Raw genomic sequence first — 15,855 nt, forward strand, 5'->3', positions numbered from 1 at the left:
AGCAAATTCCTTGAGAAGGGATGAGATCCAGAAAACACATGAAGGATTGCCCTTGATAGGAAAGGAAGCTGTTTGCTCAGCTGCCAAAGGAAGGGAAACACGGACAATGGCCCAAGTGCAGGTAAGTTTGTGAATGAGGTGGTGCGAAGGTCCTATTTTCTCAACCAAGGAGAAGGTAAAGTAGATGGGGGTTGTGAGGAAGCCACTAGGAAGGGCAGAAGGTTTGAGAGAAGAAATGGTTCTCTTGGAGACAAGAACAATGATCTTATTGGCAAACAAGCACGGGGTTGCTGGGTTGTAATGACAGCCCATCTGGGGTGTGGGATGGTGACGTGTAAAGTGAAGCCAGTTTGCCCAGCTGTGTGAATCGGGCAGAGTTCAACTGCTGGGTGCAGACTTGGAGCTGCTGGGAATCTGGGTCTGTTCAGGCAAGTGTGGTGGAGGGAGAGAGAGGCTGGGTGATTAAAGGATGGGCCGTGGAGTCCGACCTGGAGCATAAATTTGAAGAAAGGAAAGCTAAGTTCAAATGCTTGCTGGCTCCGCCATTTACTAGCTGTGTGACCTTGGCCAAGATTCTTAAATCTCTGACTCAGTTCCCATATTTTAAAGACGGAGAGAATAGCAGAACGAATTATGTCCTCAGTCAACATGAGGATTAAAAGAAATAATTGTATATATAGCAGCTTACCACAATGTCTGGCATACGGTAAGCACTCAAGAAATTTTTCTCTTTTTTCTTTAAGATATTATGAAAATTTCCCAACTATTAAGTGTTTTTTCAAATATAAGATTCTTTCTGGTTGTTTAGTATTCCATAGTATTTATGAACTCTATGTCCATCCGTTTTTGATGACAGCACAATGTAGAAACTAGGACAGCATAGCATAGTGGCAGGCTCCAGAGTCAAACAAAATGCCTGGGTTTGACTCCTGGCTTCACCACTTACTATCTGTGTGACTTTGGGTGAGTTACTTAACTTCTATAATCTCAGTTTTCTAATCTGTGAAATGGGTATAACTCTATTTCTCCCGAGTTGTTACGGTAATTAACTGATGTAATACTTGTGAATGCTCAGTAAATCTTAGTGGCGATGATGATGATAATGATGAAGATGTTGGTGTTTCCAAACATGTAAGACATTTCCAGAGTGTGCCAATTGCATTGCTAGTTTTACAATTTCTAGAAAGTGAGGTTAACTGAAAGTGTAGAGCTTAGCAGAAAAAGAGGAGCTCTGGTTGGACAGAATATTCGTCAAGATTCTGAAAAGCACACGTAAAATAAAACTTGTGCAGTGACAACTAATACGTCATATTTTTTTAAGTAAGGCGAATGAAAGAAAAAGATCAACCATCTCAAGAGGACGTGTAATTTGATTATAAAGTAATGAGACAGACTCCACAACAGTCAGTCGTATTATTCTGAGTCACAGCTAGAATGCTTACTCCCTTCTGGAGATAGGAAGCTTTGGTGAGCCTAGTGATTATGTCACTGGATATCAGTTTATGATAAATAAAAGAACACACATATCTATTAATATTCTCTCTGGCTTCAAGCCTTGATACTAAAAATATGACTTAGCATATGTTGTACTGGCTTTCATGTGATCACTAAACTTATTATTTTATTTTTCCCAGGTATAATCCTCTATTTGATGACTCACATACTAATGAATTCCATACAATGTTTGTTATTGTCAGAGAAAAATCCTGGTTGATTTTCAGTTATTATCTCAGTTGATGATACAGGTCTGAATTCAAGAAAGTAATTCAAGTTCTTTTGAAGCTGTGTGAGGTCTGTTTGCTTCATCTTCTACTCCAAGCATGAAGCAATTAACTTTGGTTATATTCGTATAATACTTTCCCACACTAAAAGAAAAATTATTCCAACTTTTTTCAAAAAAAACTTTTTTTTTAATATTAAAATCATAGCCTTGAGAGTATCAAAAATAATGGAAGGTAGAACCTGGCCAAGAGCAATACAACAAAAATATTGAAAATTGCTGCCTGCCAGCCAAACGCTGTTGCCAAATTAGAGGGAGGAACGTGGACCATGACCCTTTCTCACCCTCCTTTGATCGGTCTTTTGACAGAAACATTGATGGAAAGGATTTGTGCCTAATGATAAAGGCTGTGTCTACAAGAGGCAGGAAGTTGGATTGGGTTTTTCATGTTCTGTAGACAATGGTTTATAATAATCTAGAGTAGTGAAAATGTCATCTGTAGTGATAGATTACAAAATGACGCTACAACAGCTAAGTTGAGATCAATTACATTAACTGAAATAAGTACGTTTCCAGGCGGTAGGAGTAGAAAACATAAAGAGAGGAGTGTGATTATTGGAAGAGCAGCTACTGGCCACAGGATGGAGCCTAAAGAGGTCCAGGGCCCCAGGACCAGTATTTCTACGGGGGCGCCTGGGGAACCCCTTTGGAGAGTTCAGATGCCCTCATGACCGTGATTCCTGCATAAGTATGTTTTGTTGACCCTTGGGTCTTTGATTTTCACCTGTGAGTTATTTTTTTCCCTTTTTTCCCTCTTTTAAATACATCTCAGTTGTTCCATATTTCTTGGCTTCACATATTTCTTTTTTTTTTAATTAATTAATTTATTTATTTATTTTTGGCTGCGTTGGGTCTTCGTTTCTGCGCGAGGGCTTTCTCTAGTTGTGGCAAGCGGGGGCCACTCTTCATCGCAGTGCACGGGCCTCTCACTATCGCGGCCTCTCTTGTTGCGGAGCACAGGCTCCAGACGCGCAGGCTCAGTAGTTGTGGCTCACGGGCCCAGTTCCTCCGCGGCATGTGGGATCTTCCCAGACTAGGGCTCGAACCCGTGTCCCCTGCATTGGCAGGCGGATTCTCAACCACTGCACCACCAGGGAAGCCCCACCTATTTCTTGTATTGTCACATCTGGAGGCAAGCTTTACTCCCCTGGTGCGTGGTCTATGGGTAGTGCCTTGTATTTGTATAAATATTTGACAGATGTTTGCACATATAACCCATGTCAGGGCAATTTTTGGGTGTTCAATAACCATATACGGTGCCTCGTGCTTTTCTATGCACAGACTTTCACATCTTATCTGAGCCTTACAAGAGCCCTGCGAAGAAAGCAGGGCAAGTGTTAAGGCCATTTTGCAAGTGAGGAACTTGGAAAAGAAATTAAGAAATGGGAACAGGTTCCCATAGTTGTTAGGAATAGAACCAGAATTTGACCCTTGTTGAGCTTCTCATTCTGAGGCATTCAAAACAGATCAGCAAATATTTGGAGCATAACACCCTCTCCCAAAAACCTTCAGTGTCTTACATGCTTCTGAGATAAAATTCATACCGAGCATGGGCTTTGAGTCTCCACAGCCAGAGGTCCTTAACCGAGAACCCACAGATCCCTGTGAGGTTTATGGATGGGTGACTGAGAACTCCGCAAAACTGTATTCAAACTATGTTTTTGCACCTTTCCAGAGATGCTTCAAGGCTACCAGAAGATTCTCGAAGTGTTCATCACTTGGGTCAATCTTACACCTAAATCTCTTGAGGATTTCCAAACCTCTAGTCTTTTCTTCAGTAGGAGATACAGATTATTAGTCATGTTTCAACTTCATGAGATGTTTCTTTACACCAGAACCTTATTAAAATAAATACACAAGAAATTCCTAGTCAACAGGAATTTGGAGATAAACAAAGCCAATGCTTGGTTTCATAGAAGTACAGTGGGAGGATAATGAATCAGAGCTACCTGGAAGAGACTCAGGTCAGTCAATATCAGTGATTCTCAAACTTTGGCTTGTGTAAGATACTCCTCGAGAGCCCATTAAAGCTTCAGGTCCTGACCCACTGACTTAGAACCTCTGAGGGTGGGATCCTGTCATTTGCATTTTAAATGATGACTTCAGGTAATCCTGATGCCGGCCAGTAGTCTACACTAGGAGAAAAAGTGCCTTTTCCATTTCCGGCATCTCTTTTCTTATGCATAAAAGAGTTTCATTTAAAAAAATTGTTATTGAAGTAAAAACTGCACACAGAAAAGCGCACAGCATAAATGAACAGCTCAGTGAATTCTCACATGGGAGCACACTTGTGTAATCACCTTCCAGGTTAGCAGACGGAACGTTTTCAGCTTCCCAGGAGCCTCAGTCCCCACCCTCACCCCATCTTCCCAATGATGATTCCTCTCCCTTCTCTCTAAAGGTGCCAGTATTTTACCTGTCTGTGGACTTTACACAAATGCAATCATACAGTATTATTTTGTGTTTGGTAGCACCAGGTTACAGAAGCCACACCAGTCACTTTAACAGAGACAATTTAATTGACTATAATGAATTGTTAACTGTGTATTGGAGAACCGAGAAGGCAAAAAGAGACACTAGAGTCTAATCAGGAAGTAGCAACCTCAGGATGCAAAAGGGGAGACGCTGGAAATTGTTAAAATTGAGGAGACCAAGTTTGGGGGGTTCTGTGGAGCTGAAGCTGAGACCTCTGAGGGGATGTAATGATGCTCTTTCTGTGAAGAAGGAAAAACAGAAAATAGGAAATAATTGATGCTGCAGGAAGGAGCAGGTCCATTTTCCTCTTCCAGCCTTGCAGTGCCTAGCGCCCCCTGTCGGCAGAGCCGCTCAGGGAGGCAGCTAGCAAAGCAGGACTGTGCTTCGCAGAGTCCCAGCCTCAGCGCTGCAAAGCACAGACCGGAAGGCTGGGCTTGCAGCTGGAGGACAGCAGCTAAATAACTCGCAGAGTTTCTTCAGCTCGGTATGTTTGTGAGATGCATCCATGTTATGGGTGGCAGTAGTTCACTTATTTTTATTGCTGCATAATATTCGGTTGTATGAATAGACTGCAATTTACCATTTTATTGTTGATGGGCATTTGGGTTGTTTCGTTTTTTTTACTATTATGAATCATAATGAAAATGAATATTCTTAGATATGTTTCTTGGTGCACATGTGTATATTTTCTACAGTATATGCCCAGAAATGTAATTGCTGGGCCATAGGGTTGCATATATTCAGTTGTAGATAAGGCCAAACAGTTGTCCAAAGTGGCTCTACCAATGGACACTCCCACCGGCCAGTGTGTATGAGAGCTGCCAGTTCCTACGCATTCCAGTCAACTCTTGATGTTGTCAACTTTTAAGTTTTAGCCAGTCTGGCATGAGGATGATGGTATGTCATTATAGTTTTAATTTTCATTTCCCTGAAGGCTAATGGCATTGAGCTCGTCTTACGTATATCTATCAGCTATTTCTATATCCTCTTCTGTGAAATGTCTGTTCAAAAAGTCCCTTGTACATTTTTCTATTGGACTATCTTTTTCTTATTGATTTGTAGGAATTCTTTGTATATACCAAATGTAAATCTTCTATCAGTTATATAATGTGCTTTTTTCTTAGCTGTAACTTACCTTTTCCACTCTTTCAGTGAAGAACAGAAGTTACCAAGTTTTTAATTATAGTAAAAAACACATAACATAAAATTTACTATCTTAACTATTTTAAGTGTGCAGTACAGTAGTGTTAAGCATATGTAAACTGTTGTGCAACAGATTTCTGGAATCTTTTCATCTTGTAAAACTGAAACTCCGTACCCATTAAGCAATAATTTCCCCTGCCTTATGTCCCCAGCCTTTGGCAACCACGTGTCTACTGTCTGTTTTTATGGTTTTGACTACTTTAGATACTTCATATGAGTGGAATTGTAAAGTATTTGTCCTTTTGTGACTGGGTTATTTCACTTAGCATAATGTCCCAGAAGTTCTGAATTTTCATTAAGTACTCTTCGATGTCTGATTTAAGAAATTTTTTCCTAACACATGGCCATGAAAGTATTATCTTGAATTATCTTCTAGATCTGTGCTAACATAATAGTAGCCACTGGCCATATATAACTATTTAAATTTAAATTAACTAAAATTAAATTTAATTTAAGATACAGTTTCTCAGTTGCAGTAGCCACATTTCAAGTGCTCAATAACCACATGAAACTAGTGGCTAATGTATTGGACAGTGCAGAATTATAGAACATTCTACCATCATAGAAATTTCTATTGGACAGCACTGATCTACAGGTTTTATTGTTTACTCTCACATTTGGATCAGCACTCCACCTGGAATTAATTTTCGTGTACATGTTTGGTAGTGGTCAAGTTTAATTTTGTCCATATGGACCTTCAACTAATCCAGCACTATTTATTTTTTCCCCACTGCTCTGCAGTTGCTAACTTGGTAATTTATAAAGTTTCCATTCATAAGTAAGCTTGTTTATAGATTCTCTTTTCTGTTCCATTAATCTGTTTCTCTACCTTTGTGCTCATACGTATGATTGGCTTACTTAGTTATTTTCAGTATGATTTTAAACCTGAAAAGACCAAGTCTACATTTCTTTTGCTAGACAGCATTAGAGCACAAAGTAAAAGTTAATCTAAATTCTAGAAAGATAAGAAAATTTACTTTTTTCTTTTTCGTACCTGGGTTTTGTGGCTTGAAATTGTTCAGACTACTTAATGCCTGACACTTTTGAATGCAGGAGACCTGGGCTCCCTGGAGGTCTGTCTCCTAGAAGCACCTATTGTTATGTGTATTTCCCTCCCACTAAGGGTGATTGGATAGACACACCCAAGTTTTAAAATGTGTGTTTCCATGATTTTCTAATGTGTTCCTTATACGATACCAAGTCTTTTGAATTCAGGAACTGTGCCTTCCATCTGATTTGGAAACCTCCATAACGTCTCATATGGTGGTCTTCCAGGAAGGGCGCTGTGCATATTTCTTTTTTTTTTCTAATTTATTTATTTAATTTATTTATTATTTTTGGCTGCGTTGGGTCTTCGTTGCTGCACGCGGGCTTTATCTAGTTGCGGCAAGCGGGGGCTACTCTTGGTTGTGGTGTGCAGGCTTCTCACTGTGGTGGCTTCTCTTGTTGTGGAGCACGGGCTCTAGGTGCACGGGCTTCAGTAGTTGTGGCTCGCGGGCTCAGTAGTTGTGGCTCGTGGGCTCTAGAACGCAGGCTCAGTAGTTGAGGTGCACAGGCTTAATTGCTCCGTGGCATGTGGGATCTTCCCAGACCAGGAATCAAACCCGTGTCCCCTGCATTGGCAGGTGGATTCTTAACCACTGCGCCACGAGGGAAGTCCCTGTGCATATTTCTTAATGCTTAAGTGGCTACCTTCAATGCTTGTTTTCTTCTTTTCTCTGTCTTTGTCTTGGCTCTTCCTGGAGAAGTTCTCTTTTGAATTTTCTCTTTCTTAAAAAGCAAAAACCAAATTTACTCTGGTGCTGATGGCAGGAGGGGGAAGACTGGTGTTCTAGAAATGGAGGCGTGGCCCACGACACCTAATTCAGCCTGGGCCACAGTCAGGCTGGCTTGACTGCTGATGCCGCCGCTCTCAGAACTGTGGACTGAGATTCAGTCTTCTTATCACAGGACTCAGCAAACTCTGGCTGGTGGCCAATGCAGCCCACTGTTTTTGTGCGGCTTTGTTACCTATTTTTGTATGGTCCGTGAGATAAGAATGGTCTTTACATTTTTAAATGGCTGAAACAAAACCAAAAGAAGAACAATATTTTGAGACATGTGAAAATTACATGAAATTCACTTTTCAGTGTCTGTAAGTAAAGTTTTATTGGGATACAGCCACTCCCATTTGTTTACCTATTGCCCTTGGCTGCGTTCACACTGTAACCGCGGAGTTGAGTGGATACAGAGATGTGACAGAGGCTGGATGGCCCTCAAAGCCTAAAATATTTACTCTCTGGCCTTTATAGGAAAAGTTTGTCAACCTCTGCCTTATTTGGAAAAAAAAAATCCAGATAATGATTCCTCCATCAGAGGCTTCTTCGTGAGGATTAAATGAATACTCGAGACAAAATATGGGGCTGTGCTTGGAATACACAGGTGCTTGAGAAATGATTCCCTTCAGCCAAGCCTAATGCCTAACCTTACCACATTCCCTAAAACAGTGACTTATGCTTAAGATGCTTTGGAGCACAGTCCAGAGCATTCGCACGGACCGATAGACGCTGAAGCTCAATGTACGCTGTATTCTATTTAGATATACGTTTCACTAACGAACCTCCTACAAGTGCACAAGGATTCGTTTAAACCTAAACGCGTTCATTGGCAAAGGCAAATTTGCTCATAAAACATTCCCACGGATCCAGGAGCTGCCAACTGCACTAGACAGCATCTCTACCTTGCCTTTCCGAGACATCTCTCTAGGTCTGAATCCTCCCCCGACGTGCTTCCAAGCATCAGATCATTTTATGTTCCTCTGGCCACTAGAGAGCACTTTGAGACTAGCAAACGTGGGTCTGGGCACCCAGGCCTCCGTTTGAACCCTGCTCTCCCCAGGATCGCGGGGGCTGCGCGGTCAGTCACTGTGCCATCTAGCTACCAGCAGCGGCTTGCAAATGGCTAGCAAGGCTGAGGGATGCATTTTGTGAAGCTTAGTGACCTGTGGTAGTGATAATGAAGTATTCTGAAGCCCAGATCACATGTTGTTCCGTCACTCTGGTTTTCTGCCTGTGGTGGCATCACCTCGTTTGGACTGCTTTACGGCGTATTTCTCAGGCAAGCATTTTAGCCAGGCTCCCAGTTTCCTTATGGCTCCTTCTGTTTTCTGTCAGATTGAATTTCTCTCAAAGAGAAATATCGTTTGATATTGATTCCAGTGCATGAGATAATTTCAGCTTCTCACCCTGCAGTTCATCCAAAGCCCTGTTTAAAATCTTGAAGAGGCTTTCTGAGGCTAAGAGGCACAGTTCAAAAGAACAGTTCTTAAATGTGTTTAAAAGACCCTTGGCTACATTTTCTGGTGTTTCATCAGCAGTTTGCACTGATAACACTTTCCATTGTTATTACAACTGAACCATATCATAGGGAGTTGTACCAGCAAGACCATCAAGTTTTCTAAAAAGCTATAAAGCTTTGATGTTTTCTGGCCTATTTCTTACTGTGCTCTTAAAAATGTTTAGCTTCTGCTGAGCCAAATGTGTACCTCTAAAGGCATATGCAGTGACAAACTCTTCAAGCATCTCAGTTACTGTTGCAATCTCTGTATATACAGCAGGAGGATGCAATTCTGTTTGGATGAAGCAAGGGGGGGAGTTCTTTGTGGTGTGCATTGTGAATGAATAATACCCACCATCAGCTGGCCTTCAGCCCATCAGCACTGGGGTCTGGCTGTGAATATAGAAGAATCCACTTGCCCGACCACTGCTTATGAGCATTTCCCAAAGCCATTCCATTCTGTACTATTGTTTGCATCAAAGAGAAGTCAAAGGCATCAGTTCTGGCCCTGATTCCTAAACTGATTGAGGCATTTATGAGGATGGTTTGCAGGGGATTTCTTTGATGTTTTCAGAAATCCTAAATAATTTCTCTCTCTTTTGAATGACACTTGACTTTCAAGTAAAGAATATGTCTGCATGTGAAATGTCAGTTCTGTCTAATAATAACCGGCTTAATGTGCCACTAAAATCACTAACAGAATTTGCCACCATTTTTAGAAAATGAAGTTCTTTCCTCTGTCCCAGAGCCTGGCATACAGAATCTGGCTGGAACAGGGGCAGGCCGTTACAAACAAACAGATTGCTCCATAAGGAAATTACACTCTAAAATGTAAACTTACTATCTCACCTTTTGCCAACACATAGCATTTGTGATACGTGACATGAGAATAGCAAGGGAGTGAATAGGCTATTAACAAAGACTTTCAAGAAAGGGACTCCTCTGGGTTTCACAGGGAGCCATGAATATGAAAACATAAAGGAATGGAAGGCAAAGATAAGGAGTTTACATGGGGGTCTCTGCATTATTGTGGAGATATTATCGGTTTCCAGCAGCCAGACTTAGTTTTCAGCTATCAGTCTCTAAGCCAGATCCAGGCATCTTCTTCTCCAGTTCGAGAGGGTGTACTCCCTGCATACTCTTATTTATTTATTTATTTATTTCATGTGATGTTTTTTGTGTGAGTGCAAAGATAGTAGAACTCTATCTGAAAGGCAATGTTATCCCTGGGATTTCAACAAGCATTGAGTTAAAAAGTACAAAGCAGAAAGACCCCATATGTGTGCGTTATATATTTATTTGCCCGAAACTCCATGGTTCTCAGGGGGCTCTGATTATGTCAGGGACATATTAACATTTAATATTCAGTGAATACAAAGAGATGGCATGCACTCTTCCTTGTCTGAGCTTAAGCACAGCTCTAGAAACACAATCTGATTTCTTCAGATGGGATCTTTTCCCCAGGTTGTGAAGGGCTACGGTTAGAGCACCTTCTAATACTCAAGGTTGAAATGTGTATGATCCTGTATGTCTGTGCAGGCTTTTGTTCTTTGCATCTTGTATATCTTGCACTTCCTCCAAAAAAGAAACTGGGTTATAAACAGAATATTGCACTTAATGGCAGTAGTGACAAAGGGAGCAGGGGTATCCCTGTGTCTATAAGCTACTTCCTGGGTAGGCAGAAAGGGCTAGTTTTCGGTAGAAGACACACACAACAAATCATGTTCTACGTTGGACAGCTCTTTTAAATTGATTTTTTTTTTTTTGGCCGCGCCGTGTGGCATGCAGGATCCTAGTTTCCCGGACCATGGATCGAAGCCATGCCCCCCTGCATTGGGAGCACAGAGTCTTAACCACTGGAGCGCCAGGGAAGTCCCCTAGACAGCTCTTTTATTGTCATCTTACACCGCGACTTAACTATTGAGTGTTGGTCAACCTGTTAGGTAGTTTTCTCTCTGACACAGAATCGGAGGAAGCTGATTCAGCTTTCTTTATGCTCCTGGAAGGCTCAGCAGAGTGCCTTCCATAGAGGCTCTGAATGAACAGTTGTGATTGACTCTAAGACTCGGGACGGGCAGTGTGGTACCTGGAGGAGATCTCACCAGATCAGCTATGTGAATGGGAGCAAAGCCAACTCATCTTTCTGGGCCCCTATTTCCTCATCTGTAAAAAGAAGGGGCTGGACTCAGTGATTGCTAAGGTCACCTCCAGCTCTGTAAATTCTGTGCTTTTAAAAAATACTTGGATCCTGAAAGAAGAACATCTTCTTGGGTTTGAGGACAAAAGAGCCCAGGTTGTATTTGTGCTTGACCTGCCACTACATCCTGATTTGCTGCTCTAATGAATCCGGGTTTGTTCTTCAGTGACATGGCTCAGCTCCAGGACCCCTTGGTGTGATTCTAACACTGTATAGATATTGATTTTTCTTGCAGGATAGTGGCTACGGGAACCACCAAACTATTAAATCTCTCCCGTTCTCATAAGGATGCTTTCACAGGTATCCTTCCACTCCTTTTCGTTGATATTTAACTCAATCCAGGACTAATTAGAAGATAGCATTACTAGCTCTGTGGCGGACACCGGGCACCACCTCCAGGTTGTCAAACACTGCAGCAGACAGAGGTTGGTCCAAAAGGGGCTTCTGAAAACTTTGACCTTGTCACTGCCAGGTTGTTCTCCATCACCTCCTGCATCAAAGCTTAGAATTTCTTACTGTGAACAGTGTCAGTGGTTACTCAAATAGTATAGGCTTCCTTCCGTATTTGGTTTGTTTGTGCCTGTAGAAGCTGACTTTTCACCTCACGGCATTGATTGTTGTTGTCATAGCAAGACCACAGATGTTACCCTCAATATACACATACGTAGTGAGCAGCAGTACTAAAATATTCATTTGATCCTTGCTTTCTCATTTTAGACGTTTACCCGCAGTGAGTGCTCCAGTGAGCTGACGGAAGGCACAACACGTCGAGCAGATCATGATAGCCATTAACTTCCCAGTACAGTTTACACAGGGGCTTTCATTTACAGTGGTTCTTGGGCACTCACCTTGTTACATCAGTTAAAATACACGCTACAAAATGAGTGGTGACTTTGATGTCCATAAAGAATTCTCTATCCAGAACCGTAATACCTTGTTGATTATCCTTCCATGGTGACCCCAGAGTAGAGGGGGTAATTTAATGAGATCGTTAATATTTCTATAAAACCAGCAATCTGCTAAATTCTCTTTTGGTAGGCACGTTTGCAGAACTAACATAAGTGACTGTTCCGCACGAAGCATTATCTTTTCTTGTACAACATTGAAAGCCTACATGCTGCTTGACAAATTTGAATTTTAAAAAGTAAGGATGATTGGCACTTGGTAACTTACACAGAAATATAAAGTGGTACAAGAAAATTGCCCATTTCTTTTAGATTTACATTTTATAATTTTTTTTTTCTTTTAAGGAGTGATAAGACATGTAATTTCCATCATCTTCAACCAGTTATGTATGAAAGAGGCTGCAAGTTCAGCCCTGTAGCGGAAAAGCAAATCACGGGGAGAACTGACATACCGCAGACAGCCTCCCAGCTGCCTTCCGTTCCGGTCCTGGAGATGGTTGGTTACTTTAGGCCAAGACTCAAATCCAGGGACTAAGATACCGCATGTCTTGAAAACAACTCAGCTCACCCTTGGTTCCCGACCCAACCAGCTCCAGTGTCTTACTTATTAAATGTCTTTCCAGGTCCATCAAGTGCAAGGAGAAAAAGGAAGCAGATAGAGAGGTATAATAGAGTTTACAGAGGAAGACTTGTCTTGACATGTGGGATGCTCCAAAAAATTTGGCGTAAAGCAATTATTGCCTATTAATTCTTTTATTTAGTCAGCAACATTTATTGATACACGATCGCAAAGCACCCAGCTCTGCGCACATGCCGAGTTGACACTTCCTCACTGATCTTCGTTATCATTTTGAAGCTGTGTCATGATAAAGATAATTGGGGGCCTCAACTCATAACCCAAATCCCGTTTAGGAATCCTGACGTTTTGGGGATAGGAATATTCTGTCTGTCAGTTTGCAGTCTGTCTGACTTTCATTAAACATGAGTAACTGACTTCTTGCTCTAATACACGTATAAAAATGTATATATTGACAAGACCTTTTTTTTTTTTTTCTAGAATTTACATTGACTTCTTTTCTGGTCCACTCATCCCCTTACTTAAGGTTTAAACAGTCTAGTTGGGACTGCTGCATGGAAACATAAACAATGATTTCTTTTTAAAAAAGTGAAAGTGGTCCTTTGCCTCTAAGGGCAGTTGTTGAGCTATGGAAAGAAGTTTTTGGTCCTGACAATCATGGGACTAAGAACAAAGATATTCCGACAGGCGAGTTATCTTATAATAGCATTTATTGTGTTAACTAAGCCAGCAATGAGGCCCTTTGATTCAGCATTTATCTGGGGCGGGGCGGTGGTGGTGGTGGTAGGCTCTAGGAGGGCAATAACGGGTTTATCTTGTTGTCGTTGGGATTCACAGCACCTAGCACATAGGGAATTAATAAAAAACGATCGAATGCGTGAATGTTGTTGATTTTACAGATGAGGAAACAAAAGACTCTGAAGGTCATTTGGGTAGTAAGAAGTGGACCTGGAGATCAAAGTCTGGTTAGACCCCGAGGCCTGTGCCCTTTTTCCCATGACAAATCAGATACCCACAGATTGGTGACTTTCCAGACTTCCTGCCTCTGTTTCTGGGTTGCAAATCACATCCTTTCCTGGGTAACAGAGATGATGGGAGAGGTGGTGAGTGGTACCTTGACAGAGCAGACATCTATGAATACCATCAAAGCCCCATGTGAGGTCACCCTAGAGGAATCTTACTTTGACTTCTGTCTCTTTAACCTGGATCTGCCACCTTCAAGGTACTGAATGTATTCCAGGTTGTGCTACAGATCAGACACAGATAACCTGCAGGCTGGTAAATAGCGGTGCCGAGCCAAAGCCTGTGGCAGTAATCCTCCACACAGCTGATTGTCTTCACCCCGTGTGAAGCCCCCTCTGCTCACAACTGATGTGGCTGAAAACACAGCGAGCTTCTGTGTCTGTGGTGGGTGGAGAAAGATCTTTAATCATAAACCACAATATGAGGTATTAACAGGAGCGCTTTAACACCTACAGTTACACTTGGACTTACAGGGTGTTCATGAGCAAGATAAACCAAGGAAGGTGTTTTTTTCCCTCCTGGGCTGCCTGGGTTCGCTGTGGGTGTAGGATAATTGAAACCTCAAGTTGTGAGACCATGAATCAGGAGGGTTTCCTGTATTATGAATGATGTCATCTAATAAGATGAGAGACTTTCAGTGAAATGCAGGAACCTTCAGGGTAATGTGTTTGCAGCAAGCAGGATCCTGAATTTATGGCAGAGGGGAGTGTGTGAGTTGACCAAAGTGGAGAATGATGAGAAGTAACTAAATTATGTATGACAGTCTTTACAGAGCAGAGGAAGGAAGAAAGCTTAACGATGTTGCAGTTGAAGCACCAGCAGCAATTGGTGATGCATGGGTTGGAGGTTGGTAAGAAGAGAAACGGATCTATGAAGGCTCAAAGACTATAAATGAGTGTGACACGGGCCAAGCAGTGGATTTGGGAGGGGGAGGGGAACCAGGGGCTCAGCATATAATAAATTTTAGTGGCAAGGAGACAGCCAAGTCAAGTTAACTTGACATTAAAAGTCACCATCTTAATCTATGTAGCTCTTTCCAGCCTGAGTCTTATCAAGGCAAAAAAAAAAAAAGAAAAGAAAAACTCTATAGTTAATGATGAAGAATTTTTCCCCTTTGCTTTCCCGGCATCCACTGAAGGCAGTACATAATTTAATTACTGAATCTACAGGCTGGACCACGGAGATGAAGAATGATGTGCCTTCTGTAGTGAGAAATTAGATAGAACCAACTGTTTATTCTGACCATTCTTCCTTTGTTAGGTGAAAGGAAAATAGTTAACAAGCTTTTGTTTGGAGTCGAGGCTCAGACCTGGGACGTCCGGATCAGAACTCAGGACTGCTACCGTAGCTATTATTTATGCAGTCCTGACAGTATCCTCAAGCCCCACGTGTGAAACAGAAAGGGGTCCTTCCCTCATTCTCGGCCGTGTAACCAGTGTTCCAGCGACTTAGGGGCTAGACGTCTGAAGAGAGTAAGAAAGTTCAAGAAAATCAGATTTCGTTCCTTGGAGCAGCTGCCTTCAGAAATGTCACCCCAGGTCTTCCCTATTGACCCGCACCCTGTTCTTCGGATCTTTGTAACAATCGTAACAAGATATGCACAATCGTACAGCCGGCAAGCGTTACGGGGACCACCAGGAAGGGGTGTGCACGGCGGCGGGGTTGGGAAGGGGGAGCTCGGGCTCGTCCCCCGACCGGCGTGGGAAGCGTAAGCCGGCCAAGCCCAGCGCTCATGCAAATGCAGCTTCGAGGCATTTGTGCCTCGAGGGCAGAGCCTCCCCGCCCGAGCCGGTTCGCTGCCTGCAAACAAGCCCCTCCCGCGAGGAACCTTGCCGCAGGCCGGCTGCAGGGGCCCAGAGCGTTTGCCCCTGCCTGTCGCCCCGCTCAGTCTTTGTGCTGTAGGCCCTTCCGGGTCTTTTACTGACATATCATACATACATATATATACACACACACACACACACACACACACACACACACATACAGACCCACACATACATGAATATTCACAGAGGTGCATGTATATATATATATATATATATATATATATATATATATAAAACATTTCTTTACAGCGAGCGCTTTAAGTAGCTGACGGTAAATTCAAGCGGGAGGAAAACCCCAAACCCTCGCCAGCAACCGCTGAAACGACCCTCAGAGTCCGAGACCCGAAACTGCGGCGGTTTCGAGGAAGTCGGAGGCCTGCGCGCGGCCACGAGCCGTGCCGTCCGAGGGCCCGGGGCGGCGGGGCGACGGGGCGACCGTGCAGGCGCCGGCCCAGCGGCCTCGGCGTGCGTTCGCGGGCGCCACGTGGAAGCCAGGGCTAAGCCCCAGCGCCGCCGGCACAGGGGGCGGGCGGCCCGCGCGCGGCCGCTCGTGC

The sequence above is a fragment of the Eschrichtius robustus genome, chromosome 21 (assembly GCF_028021215.1).
Source record: "Eschrichtius robustus isolate mEscRob2 chromosome 21, mEscRob2.pri, whole genome shotgun sequence".
Lineage (NCBI taxonomy): Eukaryota > Metazoa > Chordata > Mammalia > Artiodactyla > Eschrichtiidae > Eschrichtius > Eschrichtius robustus.